A 15,630-nucleotide genomic window follows, 5' to 3' on the forward strand; every position below is an offset into this window, starting at 1 on the left:
CACTTAGCCACGTGATCCCCTCAATGACTATGAATATTATTTACTCGTATTCATCTTACATTCAGATGTAAGAAAACAGACAATCCGAAAACCTTCAGTATAAAACAATCAGTTGTCTGTTGTATGGCTCAACAAAACATGGTCCTGAGATAAACACACTTATTTTCCAAGCAGTTCAACAATTTATTCATTTATCAAAAGGATTTAAATCTCCATAAAATGATTCTTGTTATTTCAGTCCTGCACACCGCACACCTATCTAATATCCTCGCCTTTCTCAACTGGTTTGTGGGATTTGGAGGTGTTGGATGATTGTACGTTGTGCGTCTTATCATACCCAAAAAACATTACCAAACAGTATTTTCAGAATACACTTCTACCTACTAAAATTATTTATATAAAAAATGTCTCTATATTATCCAGTATATGTATCCTATAGAAAAACTATAGAAACTTTATTGCATAAAAAAACCTTACAAGGTTATGTGCATATACAAATAAAAATAATATAGAAATGTACATGAAACAAACAAAGGACACATACATGGACATAATTATACAAAGATACACAACTTTATTATGACACGAACGAATTGTATACAAAAGCTCCTAAACATTTTAAAATTTCTACAATTTTATTCATCATCAGTATTTTTTAAATTGTTGTAAATCCAAATTCAGATATTTACAAATAAAAATATTGTTTATAAAAAAAAATAATAAAAATATGTCGTTGGCTCACACAGCTGGAATTTCCGGAGGTTTCCAGTATGGTGTTCCCGTGTTGGTAATGCAGTACGGAGGGTCTGGTAGGGAAAAGGCGTCTAGTCTTTCAGATGGGACATAAAAACCGAGATCCTCCCCGTGTACTCGTTGGCGTGCACGTACAAAAAAACCTTTGTCAGTTTGAATTCGAAGAAGAATAGGTGGAAATGCCCATGCCCGGGTACTATTTCCCTCAAAGCATGACGCATGCCTTTCTTCCCGGTTGGCACAGAAAAGATGCTAAATACAATTGATTCATTCTATACGAAAATTAAATAAAGGCTGTAGGCCGGGAATTACCAATCAACTATATTTTCAAATTCCTAGTTTCTATGGTAAAACTAGAGTATATATTTTAAAGAGATTTTACTCTATACTCAGTTTTTAGTTTTTACCTTTCTGTAGATTATACACTGCTCCTTTTCAACCTTATGCTAGGTATTTTTGATATATATCTCAGAAAACTAAAAATGACATAGTAGATATGCAAGTTTGAAATATTTTTTTTTTCATATATTTGAAAGTTTTAAAAATATTATGAATTTCTAGCGTACGATTTCACGGGAATCCATGGTGTCATTCATGGTCAGTTTAAAAAATTTACAATGACCCTATAAGTTGAAACATAGCAGCCATTTGGGATGTAGACGTGGTTTCAATAGACTAAAACCTGACGTAGATCTGTATCTTGCTAAACAGATACGACGTACTTTCTTTTTTGTCCTTTAAAAATAAACCAAAAGAGATCGAGACCTTTCAGTATACCCTTAATACGACAGGAACGACAACTTGAATATAATTATATATTTATAAAAATAAAGAATCTGTATTTTGAATTATTTCAGATATCTCACAGACGATATGCTCCTGGGGCCCACAAATGGTATCGGATAAAATTTTCATAATTTATTACATTCTATAGATTTTCCATAAATTTCATAAACGCCGATAGTTATAATAATAAATTCGACAAATAGTCACGACTAGAGTCATAGACAGCTTGTGCATGTTTAATTGTATTGAAAACTTATTGATTTATTTATTCATAAATAGAGAAAGTATTTCAAAATAGAGATATCGGTTTTACAAATAGCCCCGCCCTCACTTATTAAAATAATTCCATGACATATATATATATATATAACGTGATGATGTTAAGACGTTAATGCCAGTCATTTTAAAGTCGATATATGATCCAAAAGGAAACGGAGCTCCACGTTGAACTGTTTTGGTGTAGTAATGCTGGCTGGAATTCGGTTCAGAGAAACGGTTATTACTTGACTACTGTGTGAGTCAGCTTGTCTGGTAAGCTTACACTGTCTATTAATACACGAGAAACCAAATGATCAACTGTATGAGAGGCAATAGAAGTTTTTAGAGTCGAGTACAGTAACAGACGAACTGCCACTGTAAGGGACCGTTCACCATCTAGGTAAAACAGGCGTGTACCATCGGCCGGCTGGGTATAAAAACACGCGTGTGGTCAGTTTAGGATTATAAATATATTAATACTCGTGTGGTTTAAGAAGAGAAACAACAACATTAGAATTCAGAGACATCCAATACAGCTAATAACATCGACAGACAAGTTAAAATATCAAAACCCATATCACTCAAGTACAGCGGACGTCAGAGTGAGCAGCTTAATATCAGGAATGAGATAATTAGATTGATTAGAAGAAGACAAATAAAGGATTTGTTTACTATTGACGGTATGAGAAACAGGTTAGTTATTAAATACATATATACGTATAGTCTATAAATATATATATTATATATATACAACACGTGTAGGGATGTAAGCATGTTGTTCATCCATGCACGTGTATATAAGATGTAAGAGATATAGCAACATTACGTTAATTTATAGGCTACATTCTGTTTATACCAAAGTAAATTTTGCCTTTGGCTTACAGCTACTTTATAGTACTCGAGTTGAAAGTATTTTATACTTCAGTCTTTGGTTAAACTGCACCAGTTAAGAGGTTGTGTTGATATGATTAAGAAGAGGGTGTTCTTCTGATTATTGTATATGGGCAGTTCCGGAGTTAGATTAAGAGAGGTTCTAGGCTATTCCACTCGTGTGGTCCCGCCCAATTCGCCACCCTCATGACTATAGGCCTTAGAGGAAGATGGGAGCGTTTGTTTTCATGGTAATGATAGGGGTTAAAGAGAGAGAGAGATAGAGAGAGATGAGAGAGAGAGAGGTTTTAACGTCCACTCGACGCAAACTAGGGACTAACACATCGTTCAATTTTATTTCTATAATTCGCTTGCGCGTAGGGGTCTTTAGCCATGGGAGGAAACCGGAGGACCCGGAGAAAACCCACGGGGTTGGACAGGCGACCCTACTCCTTGTCACGTACAACCAGGGAATCAAAACCACGCCTTATGATACAACGCGCACGTGCTTACCATTCGGCCACCCTCCCAGGGGTAAAAGATTACAGTGCAAGTAAGAAAGGCCTATAACAGTGTCAAAAATATTACCCCCACCACCCCGATCCTGAGGCCCTAGGTAAATCTGACACTCGGAATGGGTGTAGCATTGTGGAAACACCGAGACAACCCCATCTTTGGAGTAAGACTGCTATGATTAGCATGTATTAGGTCGATGTTTTATTTATGTTATTAACCCATCAAAATGGAACGGGAAAGTATTTTCCGTGCAGAAAGTAACACTAGTTTGTTTACTTGAAAAAAAAGAACATGTATGATATTTCCCTTGTTGATTGTTGTCCATTTTTATAACTCAACGAAGTAATTTGTCGACCACACACGTAGCAATATATTCCGTAGAGATCACTCAAAATTGATTAGTCTTTCGCGATTATACGAAAGCTATTCGATTCGTTAACTCATTCCCTAATCAAGACAATTAAGACACTTGTTAAGATACATATATATGAACACGTGTGTTTTATATGTTACAACCACGTGTTTTCTTTAAATATCACACACTCTGATATTTACGAATGAATCTACCAAAAGAAAAAAAAGCAAGAATGAAAGGCACCAAAATATTGTCATATTCTTAGATTGTATGTTATTGAGTTTTTGAAATTGATTTCATGCTCGGATTGGGATTTCACTTGACTTTTATCAAAATAAAACACTTTCTCATAATATTTTGATTTCTATTTTTAAATCATTATAGGTTTTAGAACACCCGATACCATATTTATAGTAATGATTGATAAAACTATACAAGTTTTGTTGTACATAACATTGTTTGAATGGCCAATACATAACATTATTGACTTCCATTATATACTCGATATTGTAAATGCCCCTTCGACCGTCCAACCTAAATTGATTGAAAAGAAGGATATGTCTGATTTTATACGATGTTGAGATTTAGAATAATTATGTGTAAGGTATTAGGAACCTAGAGCTTAGACCATATTTGACAGGTCGAATTTGTCTCATGCCCAAATACATTTTAATTCATACTCATTTTTAATTTTTTCTCTCTTTTTCATACATTTATGGGTCAGCAAGGCCAGGGGCGGGTCCAGGAATTTTTGCAGGAGGGGGTTTTCCAGGTTCCTGAGAATATGTATCTCCCTCGACCCGCCCTCACATTGTCTCTAAGAGTGTGTGGGTCGAAGTGTTCGGATGGTAAAAGAATCGGGGTTCTGTATAGATTTGTATTGCGTGTAAAACAATCTGATTAAAACACAGATCCTATTTCGTTTCGTTTTTTTATAGTTCAAAATTTCGTTTTACTTGTCTTTACTACACAAGGTTGTTGTTGTTCTTAGTGTTTAACGTCCGCTTCCACCGAAGGTATATCGCAGACAATTCTTTTATTTTTTTTCATTTTTATTATCTTAGCGCACGCGTAGGGGTCTTTCCTGTGGGAGGAAACCGGAGTGCCCGGAGTAAACCCACGAGGCTGAGAAGACGCCCCTATCTCCAAGCCACATACGCTCACACCAGGGATCGAAACCACAATTACCGCAAGCCAGAGGTGATCGGCCAGCTAGATGTCGAAGCGCGGCAATCTAGACCACTGTGTTTGAAAACCCAGGGGAATGGTATGGAATGTTTTAGAAAGGTTACCTATAACCTGCTTCATTAGAACTGTAACCATATATTATACTTTCATTGCTTTGTAATGGTTTAAATCACTCATCGTTACCCATCCTTACAATATGTTTATATTATACTACATGCCATCGCAGACATAATATATACACTGAGATTCTCATCATCCTGCTCATAGATATAATAAATTCGCCCCGCCCTTTTTATTCTTATTCTCCGATAGTTATTGCTACTCCCTCACTTCTACTAAACCCCAACAAATATGAACCAGACCTAATAAATCATATAGATATCCCCAATCTATAAAACTATTTCTCTGGACTAAAACTCTTATCAAACATGTGTATATATAAATCTGTGTATATATAATGTTTGTCAGATTAAGCGATAAAAGATTAACCTGTGAAGTTTATTTTGATTATAGATAAGAAATTAGATTAACAGAATTTTCGCAGACCCGGCGGGTGTCGGTATGCAAATCGAATGAATCAAATGAGGTTTAACGTCTTCATTATCTACACGAATTTAGCTAATGAAGACGTTACGCCATGCAGTTCTATGCGGCAAAATTTGCCCTTACAGCGGCGCAACGGCCTACTCATATTTCGATTTGCAGCTGTCAGGAGATATTTAAAGTGTTTCCAGCTGTATACACGAGACCTCCATTTCTCGTCCCATCCGATCTACTAAACGTTCCCCCCGCTAGATTATCCGTCCTGTATTTAAATCAAACAATTAATTGCATTTGTGATGTGTCTGAAAATGTCACTTCGAGAAAGTGAGGATTTTTCATCCACTTGTTCATTGTGTCGTATGGTAATTATAAACGCAGTCTGATTAAAATACAGAACTATATTTCGTTTTTCGTTTATTTATACTTTGGATGGCCTACACTACAATAAGATCTGGCCGGTTGTAGTGGAGGGTCGCGTAAGAGGTCATACGAGCGGCTTTTGGCCCTATGGCGTCAGACATTGATTAATCAACCAGCGTTGACGTTTCTGGTGGTTTACCAGCAGTTCCGTGCATCGCACGCCAAGAACTCGCCGTAATAGACCGTTTCATTGGCTAATTTCTCACACCAGAACGCGGTTTACATAACAACTCTTCCAGATCCTAGTGTTGTGAAGACAAGTAATACGAAATTTTGAAATATAAAAAACGAAACGAAATAGGATCTGTATTTTAATCAGATTGTTACCAACGCGAAAATCAACAGCTTTTCTGTACCGACTAGGCTAATGAAGAAGGGCTTTACTTTGTGCTACGAGGGAAATTTTGCTCGAGCACCGGTTCTATGGAGCACTCTTATATCGAATTCCAATTGCCAAGGCACGCCATTGAGTAAACGGGACCTAGGTTTTTTGTCCTATCCGAACGACTATAAGTTTTCCCTTGCCAGGCCATCTGTCCTGCACCAGTGACAAGGGGGAACCACCCTTCATACAGAATAAACACACGCTCACATATATCTGTACCGTCCTATATTGAGACGTTGAAACGATAATAGGCTTTTACTACTGCCGTCGAGAAGCTTACATATTTCCTTTGACGGACTCATCATCATCTTCAATGAAATGATAATAGGTTTTGTATTAAGCTTCCATAGACCCTTTAAACTGGCATCTTCATTGAAAGTATATACATGTTGATTTGATGAAAATGTTTATAATGAGTCTATATATTAATTGATGGTAATCATTTCATACGAACAATACACTGAACTTCCTCCATAGGATACCCCAGACTTCTATTGGAAGTAAATAACGATATTAATTGAAATTTACCAAGATCCATGTCTATTATATAAAGGTAGTACATTCAGTTTTTACTACATTTTATACAGTTGAAGATTGCCACTGTTTGTGTCTCATATGACGATGTAATAATCAATAATAATGAATTGGGTTGGTATAACTTTTCTGCACCAAGCAGGTTAAGGAAAATCAGACATACCCATGTTGTGTGCTATGAAGGAAAATTTGCCTGGACAGCGACGGCACTGATCCATAACGTTTTGTCAAGGGTATACCCGGGTCCCGGTTTATCGTACCATCCGAACTACTATTCGTTTTTTCTGCATCATTGACGAGAGTCTTCTCGGCCAACACCAACCTATTTTAAGACCGAATCCTTATAAATAATACAAAACGATTAGTTCAGTATTTCGTAATTTCGTCCGAAACTCTTTTTTAAGTATCAATTAGGGGGTTTCAGGCCGTATTTCATAATCCCCAACAAAGAAGAGATTATATATTCTTTTTCGCTTTATTTATCTTACCTCGTAACCTTTTCAACTCAAGATATCATCAACAACAGATAGATAGGTTAATCGTTCTTGTTTAACAGCCAAACTAATATTATAATACTAACTTTGAAAACAGTCCTTGATAATTTATTTGAAATGTAAGCTACTCGGTTTTATGTCGACTTGTTTAGTAATAAACACCTATTAATAATAATAATAATAATATATTTATTCATTTGGCGTCTGAAATCCAACTGTGATTAAATTTTCTCGGTGGTGCCGATACATACATTAAACATATCACAGTTAGATAAACGAGAAACAAAATCAGTATAATTGAATAGAGAAGGTTTGTTTGAATAATGGACATTTTGTTGTTGAGTTCGTTTTGAAATGAAAGATGAAATGGTGTTTATGCACCAACTGGGCTAATGAAGAAGGAGGATGTTCGTTTGATGTATTTTTAAAAAAATATATTCATAATGGCACTGTCTTTAAATTGGACCCGGGTTTTTTGGATTTTACAGAATCTTTCAAACAATTATTTCTATTATAAGACTATAACGCACCAGAATTCCAACCATTGATGTTTGCACGGACAGTACATATATTATGAGTGGTGGGTGGATTCTGGCATCTATAACCCCAGTTTAAGACATTGGGATGGACTTTTTTAAAAAAAAAATGATTTCCTTAGTTTATCTCCCTGGCATTAGGACCACGATCTAGAACACCATGATCTCTTCAATAACTTACTGGCATTGTAAAGTATCCTTTATGTAAATAAAAGTAACTGTGTATGTGGCACACCTGTGAGTATTAAAGGACAATATTGGTGCCAGTCATTATCACATATGTGATAGAACTGGTTTAACACGTTCCAAATATTATTTTATCACAGAGATCATTACTACGATAGATGAGTAATCAATGTTTCAACAATAGGAAGTGACGAACGCAAAAGGAAAACACGAGTTATCCCTCTATATAACTGGCTGAAGTGACGGGTGATAACAGATACACGGGCGAATTTCTGCTCACTTAAAATTCCTTCGAAGACCAAAAGTTGTTATATGAGACTGTAAGAGTATATCTGACAATTTAAAAAAATAATTGCATGTCATTAGATAAGAGAACACGAGAAAAATAGAAACAGTTCGTACATTCACGGGTGTTTATTCATTCTATACTTATAAAAACATGGAAATGCACGGACTTTTTCTATTTTTCTTTCATGTTCTCTTATCTAGTGAGAGTCAATTTTGTTTATGAATTGTCAGATATCCTTTCACAGTCCCATACAACAACTTTTGGTCTTCAAAGGAATTATTAGTGAGCAGAAATTCGCCCATGTATCTGTTATCACCCGTCGCTTCATTCAGTTATATAAAGGGATAACTCGTGGTTTTTTTCTTTCGCGTTCGTCACTTCCTATTGTTGAAACATTGATTACTCATCTATCGTAGCAATGATCTCTGTGATAAAATGATATTTGGAACGTGTTTAACCAGTTCTATCACATATGTGATAATGACTGGCACCAATATTGTCCTTTAAGTTCGGACCTAACACTACTTACATTATACAGGTAGGGCTTACATTACTCATAACAAGGTATGGTTTACTATGGTTCAGATTACTACGATGACTTAAGACTCATATCATCGTAGATCTGTTTCTGAAAGCAGGTTTCAGGAATACCTAATACTATATACTAATGGATTGTCGGTCATACTGAATGGACAACCCCGCGCAATTCAGATTTGTATGTAGATTCAGATCAATGCAGTTCAGTTTCGTTAAGGTTGATGTTTCTGGGTTTAACATATTAGAAACGGACGTCACCCGCGAAGTAAGGTATATTAATTATTTACGGAATACCTAATACTATTATACTAATGGACTGTCGGCCATGCTGGGAGGTTAGATGGCCGAATGGTTAGCACGTGCGAGCTGTATCATACGGTCTGTCATTGAGTCAACTGGCGTGGTTTCGATAAAATTGAAACACTTGTTAGTCCCGAAATGACCTAGTTTATGTCGAGTTGACGTTAAACCCCATCTCTCTCTCTGTCGGCAATGCTGAATGGGCCTAACACGGCAGTTCAGATGCTGGTATTATTTGTAGATGGGTTTTCTGTTATCACAAATTGACATATTTTATATTTTTGTAGAACGACAATAAGTGTGCAAATTTACACGATATAAATGATATGCATTCTTTGTTGTGGCAAGTTGTGTTCTATCACGACTCCGGGTATGTTTGCAAATTCAAGAGAATCTATATATAATTAACACTTTCTGTATTTGAAAGGACAATTAAACAATGGTAATCTGAAACGGTTGTTATCGGTCGGTGTTGTTGGTGTTAATGATTTAATTATGACGAGATTAATCAGTTAATTATTTCACGATGATAAATGGAACCGGTTAATAAACCAGGAATATGTTAATTGGATCTAATCGTCCATAATAATTCAATGATCATTATCAGATTAGATACCATTTCACACCTCCAAGAATACAGTTGGTCTAAACACATATTTTAGTTAATACTAATGCTCCCGTTGGAACTTGGAACGCGTCAGTATGCTACCACTTCGAGGTCCTGTGTACACATTGGCGTGCACGTAAAAGATCCCTTGGCATTTGGAATTCGATATAAGAGTAGGCCGTAGTGCCGCTGCCCGTGCAAAATTTCCCTCATAGCACACTGTATGGCGTATGCCCGTCTTCATTAGCCCAGGTTAGGAGCAGAACAGTAGGACATTAAACCCCATTTCATTTCATTTATTTAGAAATGGCATCCTATTGAAAAACTTTATTTATTAGCCTGTATGTTCTTGGGAATGGAACGGATTGAGGTTTAACCAGCTTCGGAAATAAACCTTTGTCAAAAGGAAACAGCAAACTTTTAAAAAACCTGATTTATTTGCAACAGCTTTTCGTTTGGACAAAAAAATTAAGACATCTTAACAATATTGTCAGGATCTTCTGTTTAGCAAAGATGAAATGTAAATGTAGAAAGACGGTATCTCATCGTACGTGTGTATGGTTGTAATCTGATAGCTACAGGGCGAGGGCGTTTGCTTTAAATTAAATAACTATCTTATAATCAACAGAAACATTCCCCAAGACCTCTTAACCTTGCTTCCATGTCAAGCTGGTGTAATTTATGTTCAAAGTTTTCTAGAAGTCTGCTAAGCTAACAGAAAGTTTATAAGTCAATTACTGAAACGCGTCACACTCTTTTTTAGAAATTAAAACATAAATTACCAATTCAGAATACTGTTTTGTCCATTACGATTTTATTTATAGAAGAGCTGGAAGGTGTAAAATGGAATGGGATTTAATGGATGTATGGCTCTATTGTTTGGAACCTTATAACAGAAGAAAATGGGTCTAAAAGCACATATTAATGTAATATGAATGTATATACGTCTTTTACGTCTTTACTTTTTTTAAAAATTATTATTTTGTCGTCGGGAGCCACGGTGGCTATATAAAGTGGGTGAGGCACTGGCTCGCTACCCTGGTGGTCGGGTGTTCGATCCATGCATTGGCCGAGAAAGTTCATCGGGATTTTCCGACGTGGTTTCCCCTTGTCTAGTCGTTCGGATGGGACGAAAAACCGAGGTCTCGTGTATACATTGGCATGCACGTAAAGGATCCCTTGGCAGTTGGAATTCGATAGGCCATAGTGCCGCTGTCCGGGCAAAATTTCCCTCATAGTACGCTGTATGGCGTATGCCCGTCTTCATTAGCCCAGCCGGATCAGAACAGTAGGACGTTAAACCCTATTCCATTTCATTTCATTTCATTTATTTTGTCGTTTTTGAATCAGCCACTACTGATTACTTCCACATTGTCTTGTAGGATATGTTTTTCTCTGTTCATTTCAAATGGCGACCAAACCATAGAATACACGACTCGTGTACTGTTTATAAAATATCCATTGTGTTAAAAATATTGAATATTGGGATCGTATATTTTAACGGCAAGATAACAACATGGATATTAATTGAACTGGGCCAATATTTAAATCTAATTCGTGTTTTTAATTTCGAATATTATGGCATATAGTGGGTCAGAGATTTAGCTCATTTAAGGAGGCACCAACACAATGTCTCAGTCGGTTCGAGATAAAAAGGAGTCTAAAAGCATATAATAATGTAATATGAATGTATATAAAGTGACCTATGTTCAATTTTTAAATGTTTATTGTAATTTCTTATCAGTTTAATTCGGTAAAATATGTGAACAATCCAAATTGAACGATAGTCGTTTCCGCCTTCTTGGTACATTCCACACGTTATTTTGAAATTATTATCTTGTCGTTTGTGAATCAAATTACTTCTGCATTGTCGTGTACAATGGGGGTTGGGATGGTCTAGTGGTCTAGAGTGCCGCGCTTCGACCTCTACCTGGCCGGTCACATCTGGGTTGCGGTTGTGGTTTCGAGTGCATGCGGCTCGGAGATAGGGGCGCCTTTTCAACCTCGTGAAGTTACTCTGGGCACCCCGGTTTCCCTCACACAAGAAAGACCCCTACGCGTGCGCTTTGATAAAAAAAATGAAAATGAGACAAATTGTCTGAGATATCACTAAGAACAACAACACCTTGTAGGATTTGTTTTTCTTTTTTCATTAGAAATGGCTCTAGAAACCATAGAAATGCACGACTCGTGTACTGATTTTAATAATATGTTCACATTCTCTTAAGTATTGGATATTAGGATCCCATATTTTCATGGCAAGATAACAACATCAATACTGATTATAATGGGCCAATATTGAAATTTTAATTCGTGTTTTTAATTTAGAATTTTTTGAAAAATATTGAGTTAAAGCTTCGAAAACCCCAAGGATTCTCTTGGCCAACTTCAGTAGCCTACTCGAGTCCAATCGCCGTCCTGGGTGATCACAACAGTTCCTATAAGATATTCCGCCAACACAACCCAAGTTGTTGTCCCTTTAAATGTCTATTTTGCTTTTTGGCAGACGAAACAAATGTTATGACCATAACGTCAATGATAACAGTTGTCATTATTTATAACATTATATTAACTGGGTTATTGTGTTATTATAGTAATGGACGGGACAATTTATTGATCGATTGTCTTCTAATTTCACAAATTACCATTTATCAGCCGTATTTGTGGTTATATGGTAAATAGGTTTTGTGTGATAAGGAACATCTTGCCTCTAAACATATAGGCCTACCTTAATTTAATATGTATAATTTGTTTGTTTATCCAAAACGAATCCAGTACCCTGCCATATCAAATTCACTTTCTCTACACGTTAACAAATATTGAATAAAGAAATCTCAAAGCCTGTTAAATATATCCATGATTTAAAACCCATCATTCCTTTGAATTGTTTTATCTGCTGTAAGAAATGGGACTATAGTTTACAGGTATCGGACCAACTGCAAAGCTCCCTAATACGAGCTTGCAGGTTTAAAATTGTAGTCGCCCGGGTCTGTTACAATTCTTTGGTTTACGTTATAGACGCTGAAATTAATATCTATTTTTTTTTAAAATTTATATATTGTTTACATTAAGAAGACAAAAAAGTCTATCGAATTTTTTTGGTTATAATAATTATTTTAGTGTTAATGTCCTTTCTGGAGTTGATACAAAAGAATTGGTGATACTTTCCCCCACCTCGTAAAAATCAAACCCCTCTATTCCTTATACATGAAATGCTCTTTATTTATCTCAATGTCTAACTAGAACAGTCATCTGTTACCATATAACATACAATATAATAATAATATTCAAGCACCATTCATGCTATTGATTAGCACCATTTCCTACAACATCATTAATAGCACTAATTACATGTAATAATGTAATAATCATTTATTATACAACCCCAAATCGACTAAATAACATTTATATTGTACAAATTAAACACCGTAACTCATAGCGGGCCTGCCCAAAAAAGTTTACATAGTCGTTCGGGTGGGACAAACAACCAGAATCCACACGTGTACATATTGGCGTGCACGTAAAAGATCCCTTGGCATTTGGTGGAATTCAAACAGGAGTAGGCGGAAAGGTCGCTGCCCTGTCAAATTTCTCCACACCCCGCATTTCACACGTAAGCGTGCCGTACGTTAGTGTCTAATGCTTGGTTCTAATGATTGAAATCATGGTTTCAACCGTGGAGTAATCTTGGAGTAATCATGGTGAGCCCATCAGGTCTTATCATATATTAAGGTCAATCGTAGCAATCGTGTTGACCGTATTGAAACGTATCCGAACGTATCTGCACGTCGCAGATCGTGGATTCAATAGGGACAGGAGAATCCTATCGTAACGCATCGCACGCCAGCGGAAAACCTAGCATTACTGACCGATGTATGGTAACTAACACAATAACCCAACGATCCAGTAATCCGACACATGATCAGTCCATGGCCATGATATAGTGGGTAACTAAAATTCATCCAGGTACAAATTTTCCGAATCCCCGTTTTATTATCGAATGGCATCTGGGATACTTTGGATTTCAGACATATCCCCAGGTTAGGAGGTTACGACACCTTTTATAAAACTTGTGGACGTCCGATTGAAACATAAAGAGAGAAATGGGGTTTAACTTCCATTCGACACAAACTATGTCATTTCGCGACTAGCATAATGGTTCAATTGTTTTTCAATAATTCGCTTGCGGATCCAGAGAAAACCCACAAGGTTGAACAGGTAACCCTACAACTTGTCTTGTACAAGCGGGGAATCGGAACCAGACCACTTGACTGAATGACAAGCATTAGGATCCAACGCGCACGCGTTAACCATTCGGTTACTCAACATCCCTGACAGAAAAATAGTCCTAATCATATAAATAGTATCCCACACTTGTAAACTATTATTATTTACACAGTAATATTTTATTCTGACATCTTCCACATGTTGACAATATAAAGAATTTTTGTATTTAATAATGATATGGTTGACCTCTTACACTGGAAGTTCTAAAGGTCATATCATATGTGTATATTTTTACCGTTACACCATATATTTCGATTTAACAAAACAATTTCATTCTCGACTGATCAGGGGTCAATAATGATTTAGTTTTAAGGAGTAATATATTTCCTATTCGACTTTTTTTTTACCAAGGTTAGAAACATAAGTGTACATATTACTCAAATAATTTGAAAGACTCCAGCTGAGTCACCAGTAAAGTTCCTTGTTTGAAATTCCCAAATGAAGTGGTATTTTTAAACTAATATTAGATGCATATGCTAATAATTATCCAAACCTATTCAAAACATTAAAGTTAATTAACAAAAATTAGATATAAATGGCGACCCAGCAACATTTGAATGAGTGGAACATTGCTATATTTAGAAATATTTTCTAGGTTCGAAGGGAATTTTTGTATTTTGACCCCCTGCCATTTTAAAACCTTTGTCGACCTTTGAAGACCCAATCCATCTCACTATTATTTAAACATTAAAACAAAAAACACATTAATTGTGATTTGCTCTCACACACAAGTAACAGAGAAAATCAAAAGTCAAAACTGTCAAGGGAAAATTTCAACACATTTTGAAATAAAAAATAGCTTGGAAGAAATCTGCAAGGAAGACTATTATAACATTCAAGTTTAGTACAAAGTATTGTCTACAACAGTGTCGATCCTATAGGTGTGCGGAACTTAGGGGGAGGGGAGGGGTCGAACAATTAACAAACAGTTTCATATAAATTTACATTCGACGTCCTACCCCATTTTATTTTGTGCATTTAGTTTTGTTGAGATATCATATTCGTATTTAAATAAGGCAAGTTTTTAACTCAATATCATCCACTACAGTCTTCGACATTGTAAACACGACTTATTGGTCAATTTAAATCAACTTTGATGTTATTATCTTACCGTGAAAAGATGGGCTTCTGATATCTAATATTCAAGACAAAAAGAAACATTTCAAAATTGGAACACGAATCACGTGACAGAATGCTTTCGAGCGCCATTTGTACTGAAGCGACTCGGTGAACGAAGCTAAACATATCCAAGGGGGGGATACTACAGATTTAGACTAGAATTATTATTGTCAAACGCCCAAGACTGCCATTCAATTTGGACTCTTCGCGTATTTCGCCGAACATAACTGATTAGATATTACAGTAATACAGAAACGATTGAATTTAAATCAGTTTATATACATTCATATTACATCATTATATGTGTTGCAACCCATTAGTGTCCATTTCTAGGTGCCAAAGAATAGAGAATTAGCTCCTTTAAATGTTCCAATGCCTATTTATTTATTTGATAATACCAATGTTATAAGTAGTAATACTAGTAAAGACTGTTGACATTATGTTACAAGTGCACTTACTTATTGTACTTGTTGTAAATCTACTAAAATAAAATGAATAGCATCTAACTTGTATGGCGATGGGTAACAAGCATCCATATATAATGGTAACAGTCATCTATAAGACAAAAATACTAGGTAATAATATAGACATACATATGCGAACCAGGACTCTTAATTACACCTGAATTGGCCGAGAAAGTTCATCCAGATTTTCCGGCGTGGTTCTC

The 15,630-nt window shown here is 36.0% G+C and overlaps 1 protein-coding gene across 2 annotated transcripts in view; it reads left to right on the forward strand.

Moving 5' to 3' along the window:
- Positions 1-1,941: 1,941 nt before the first annotated feature.
- The window catches only part of LOC126816817 (amiloride-sensitive amine oxidase [copper-containing]), a 28,462-nt gene continuing 14,773 nt past the window's right edge, over positions 1,942-15,630 (forward strand). For both annotated transcript variants that reach the window (XR_008787752.1, XM_050543560.2), the window contains exon 1: positions 1,942-2,490. The gene's annotated coding sequence lies outside the window, so the exon portion shown is untranslated. The remainder of the gene's footprint in view (positions 2,491-15,630) is intronic.

Source organism: Patella vulgata, chromosome 3 (genome assembly GCF_932274485.2).
Source record: "Patella vulgata chromosome 3, xgPatVulg1.2, whole genome shotgun sequence".
In the NCBI taxonomy this organism is placed as follows: Eukaryota; Metazoa; Mollusca; class Gastropoda; family Patellidae; genus Patella; species Patella vulgata.